This window comes from Schistocerca serialis, unplaced genomic scaffold (assembly GCF_023864345.2).
Source record: "Schistocerca serialis cubense isolate TAMUIC-IGC-003099 unplaced genomic scaffold, iqSchSeri2.2 HiC_scaffold_1237, whole genome shotgun sequence".
NCBI lineage: Eukaryota > Metazoa > Arthropoda > Insecta > Orthoptera > Acrididae > Schistocerca > Schistocerca serialis.
The window spans coordinates 52,501-57,500 of NW_026047444.1; the positions used below are offsets into that span (position 1 = coordinate 52,501).

A 5,000-nucleotide genomic window follows, 5' to 3' on the forward strand; every position below is an offset into this window, starting at 1 on the left:
CGTGCCGGGAGTGGGTAATTTGCGCGCCTGCTGCCTTCCTTGGATGTGGTAGCCGTTTCTCAGGCTCCCTCTCCGGAATCGAACCCTGATTCCCCGTTACCCGTTACAACCATGGTAGGCGCAGAACCTACCATCGACAGTTGATAAGGCAGACATTTGAAAGATGCGTCGCCGGTACGAGGACCGTGCGATCAGCCCAAAGTTATTCAGAGTCACCAAGGCAAACGGACCGGACGAGCCGACCGATTGGTTTTGATCTAATAAAAGCGTCCCTTCCATCTCTGGTCGGGACTCTGTTTGCATGTATTAGCTCTAGAATTACCACAGTTATCCAAGTAACGTGGGTACGATCTAAGGAACCATAACTGATTTAATGAGCCATTCGCGGTTTCACCTTAATGCGGCTTGTACTGAGACATGCATGGCTTAATCTTTGAGACAAGCATATGACTACTGGCAGGATCAACCAGGGAGCTGCGTCAACTAGAGCTGAGCAGCCGGCCGCCCGGGAGTGTGTCCCGGGGGCCCGCGCGAACACGCAAGCGTCCGCTCAATTATTCTGCAAACAGGAGGAGGCTGAGCTCCCCTGCACAACACACCTCGAAACCCTCTCAGGTCCCGGCGGCGCGCAGCGCCGTCCTAAGTACTTGGTCGGGTTCGAGAGAGGCGCAATCGCCCGGAGTTAGGCGAGTAGACGCTTTAGGTGCGACCACCCGTGCTCCCAACTGAGCTTGCCGCTGCCGACAGAGGCCCGGGAGCGTGCTGTCGTGGCATTGCCGGCGGGAGACAACACGCGCCACCTACGGTGACCGGCAGCTCCAACGCCAGCGCCACAGAAGGACAAAAGCCCCACTTGGGTGCCGAAGCGAACTCTCCCAGCACAGCGCACGCGCCAACACGTCCGCACAGCTGCGATACAAACCACCTGCGAGAACCGCTGGGGCGACCGAGCAGCAGACGGCGTCGCGGCGCCGAGCGCCGGGCGGCGGCGCATCCTCAGCGCACACAGTCCTCAATCGGACCAGCACACTGCAGATGGCCACCGCGCTTCGCACCGGGCCCGCGAGGACCTGCTTTGGCCGCAAGGCGCCGCGAGCAGGGGGCGCCGGCGCGCAGCTGCGCCGCCTGCCGCGTCCGTCGGCCGGCGCGCCTGCCACTGGCCGCCCCCACCAGCCGGCTGTAGCGCGTGCGCCCACGCACCGCGCTGCCAGCACGCCGGGCGGCCCCCCCTCACCGGCCGGGGACGGTCCCACCCAGCCACCGCCGCGTATCGCCTCACACCCAGATCCCCTTTCACGTTCGTGGGCATGGTGGGTCCCCTTTCACGTTCGTGGGCATGGTGGGTATCCCTGAAACAACCGGTTAATAGCTCGACCGATCGTCGCCAACACTGATTCACCTCTAGCGAGAACAACCGCACCACAACGGGTTACCTGTTGTTCATTTGCGTAACGTCACCAGCAAACGTAGACGTCCATCGCCATTTGCAACGAGTATTGCATGCCTGTGTCAGGTGTCACAACACACTACGTCTGCCCACATAGACGCAACAACATGTGCACGCCTCGAGAACACGTGGAAGGTAGCCCCCGTACGTATGCGGTGTCCATTGCGCGAACGACTGTCAGCCGGCCTCTGCAGGATGTCGCAGATGTGGAACGCGGTGCAACATGCTATCACGGTGTGTGAGAAGAGACGACTACGTCCGAATACACGCTCCACTACATCAACAGACTGCTCATGCTGATCGCCATCCAGGGCGTCCGTTCCTCCCACACGTCTGAATGGCGTACCACACTGCAATCCAGCTCTTATAGGGAGACGACACGTAGCTGCGTGCACAATATTTGGACTGTATGGTCTGCCGTTGCTAGGCGCAGTCGTCGTATGGTCACACATGTGCCACGATGTATCATTCAGTACATACGGACCAATGTGCAGTACAGTTTGTGGGTTTTGCGTACATCGGCGGACAGGTGACAGGCCGTACCACAACGTAGGCTGAGTACGTCGGCATGCGAAGGGCATTGAACATGCAAACTTCTCAACGACCAGCTTGCGAAGGCAGGGGGGAAGGGGGGGGGGGCATGTACGTCCTGCTGCTATCCACATTACAGTGTATAGCAGGAGCATGTGGAAAGTCAGCAACACCTGCAAGGTGTTTAACATGACGCGATACACAGGGGACCGGGCAGTGCGAATAGCGAACTATATTGCGAGGGTTGCGGTTAGGCAACACTACACTAATTTAACGAGTTGCATAACAATTACAGAGCAGGTTCAGCGACAACGTGCGTCAGGTTAAGGCGCAATATAGGTTAGGTTAAGGCACAACATGGGTTACGTTAAAGCACAAATTAGGTTACGTTAAAGCACAAATTAGGTTACGTTAAAGCACAAATTAGGTTACGTTAAAGCACAAATTAGGTTACGTTAAAGCACAAATTAGGTTACGTTAAAGCACAAATTAGGTTACGTTAAAGCACAAATTAGGTTACGTTAAAGCACAAATTAGGTTACGTTAAAGCACAAATTAGGTTACGTTAAAGCACAAATTAGGTTACGTTAAAGCACAAATTAGGTTACGTTAAAGCACAAATTAGGTTACGTTAAAGCACAAATTAGGTTACGTTAAAGCACAAATTGGGTTACGTTAAGGCACAACATGGGTTACGTTAAGGCACAACATGGGTTACGTTAAGGCACAACATGGGTTACGTTAAGGCACAACATGGGTTACGTTAAGGCACAACATGGGTTACGTTAAGGCACAACATGGGTTACGTTAAGGCACAACATGGGTTACGTTAAGGCACAACATGGGTTACGTTAAGGCACAACATGGGTTACGTTAAGGCACAACATGGGTTACGTTGAGGCACAACATGGGTTACGTTGAGGCACAACATGGGTTACGTTGAGGCACAACATGGGTTACGTTAAGGCACAACATGGGTTACGTTAAGGCACAACATGGGTTACGTTAAGGCACAACATGGGTTACGTTGAGGCACAACATGGGTTACGTTGAGGCACAACATGGGTTACGTTGAGGCACAACATGGGTTACGTTGAGGCACAACATGGGTTACGTTGAGGCACAACATGGGTTACGTTGAGGCACAACATGGGTTACGTTGAGGCACAACATGGGTTACGTTGAGGCACAACATGGGTTACGTTGAGGCACAACATGGGTTACGTTGAGGCACAACATGGGTTACGTTGAGGCACAACATGGGTTACGTTGAGGCACAACATGGGCTACGTTGAGGCACAACATGGGTTACGTTGAGGCACAACATGGGTTACGTTGAGGCACAACATGGGTTACGTTGAGGCACAACATGGGTTACGTTGAGGCACAACATGGGTTACGTTGAGGCACAAATTAGGTTACGTTGAGGCACAAATTAGGTTACGTTGAGGCACAAATTAGGTTACGTTGAGGCACAAATTAGGTTAGGTTAAGGTACAATATGGGTTAGGTTAAGGTACAATATGGGTTAGGTTAAGGTACAATATGGGTTAGGTTAAGGTACAATATGGGTTAGGTTAAGGCACAACATGGGTTAGGTTAAGGCACAACATGGGTTAGGTTAAGGCACAACATGGGTTAGGTTAAGGCACAACATGGGTTAGGTTAAGGCACAACATGGGTTAGGTTAAGGCACAACATGGGTTAGGTTAAGGCACAACATGGGTTAGGTTAAGGCACAACATGGGTTAGGTTAAGGCACAACATGGGTTAGGTTAAGGCACAACATAGGTTAGGTTAAGGCACAACATAGGTTAGGTTAAGGCACAACATAGGTTAGGTTAAGGCACAACATAGGTTAGGTTAAGGCACAACATAGGTTAGGTTAAGGCACAACATAGGTTAGGTTAGGGCACAACATAGGTTAGGTTAAGGCACAACATAGGTTAGGTTAAGGCACAACGTAGGTTAGGTTAAGGCACAACATAGGTTAGGTTAAGGCACAACATATGTTAGGTTAAGGCACAACATAGGTTAGGTTAAGGCACAACATAGGTTAGGTTAAGGCACAACATAGGTTAGGTTAAGGCACAACATAGGTTAGGTTAAGGCACAACATAGGTTAGGTTAAGGCACAACATAGGTTAGGTTAAGGCACAACATAGGTTAGGTTAAGGCACAACATAGGTTAGGTTAAGGCACAACGTAGGTTAGGTTAAGGTACAACGTAGGTTAGGTTAAGGTACAACGTAGGTTAGGTTAAGGTACAACGTAGGTTAGGTTAAGGTACAACGTAGGTTAAGGTACAACGTAGGTTAGGTTAAGGCGCAATGTAGGTTAGGTTAAGGTACGATATAGCTGAGGTTAAGGTACAATATCGCTTAGGTTAAGGTACACATTGTTGTAGGGAAAGGTGTATTTGGGGGGGGGGGGCGGCAGGTTCGTTGATAGTGATTATCGTAAGTGCATGCCTGCGGGATCATCCGATTTGTCACGTCAGGATGCACTTGTGGCTCATGACAGGCGGCGCTCTGATTCCAAGGTTATGGCAGATGTGTGTCTTTCATTCCTGCCATTGTTTGTGTACTGTGACAGGAGGCAGTATTGTGATGTTGGGTGCACCCCTGTGTAGGACATGTGTGGGTGTTCGTGGCTTAACTGAGCAATGGCGGATGTCGGAAGGGTGGGATATTCTGTTTTGTGGGTGGACCTCCCGGTCTGGTTATGATAGTGTGGATTGTGTAATGTGGCGGAGAGGATGCACCGGATGTTCTTCCATGCTGGTGGTTAGATATTGTGTGTGTGCCTGTTAGAGGCAGAGAGTAGTGTGTGATAGTGTCTGGCTGACGTGTGGTTCTCATTGTGTGCAGAGTCTTTCAGCATGTATAGGGACGGTTGTATATATTATCTGTATTCTGATGGCTCTGCATCTATTACTAATCAGTGCCGTGTATACGGTTACTCTGGTTCCAGTCGAAACTGTTCTATCTCTGTACATTAGTGACACTGCGGCTCCACTATG

General features: G+C 51.0%; 1 non-coding gene across 1 annotated transcript in view; it reads right to left on the bottom strand.

The window, feature by feature from the left end:
- Positions 1–473, bottom strand: part of LOC126436501 (small subunit ribosomal RNA) — a 1,909-nt gene extending 1,436 nt beyond the window's left edge. Inside the window, exon 1 of the ribosomal RNA XR_007580714.1 lies at positions 1–473. This exon is cut by the window's left edge and continues 1,436 nt beyond it. This is a non-coding gene — a ribosomal RNA (small subunit ribosomal RNA).
- Between the last annotated feature and the right edge of the window lie 4,527 nt (positions 474–5,000).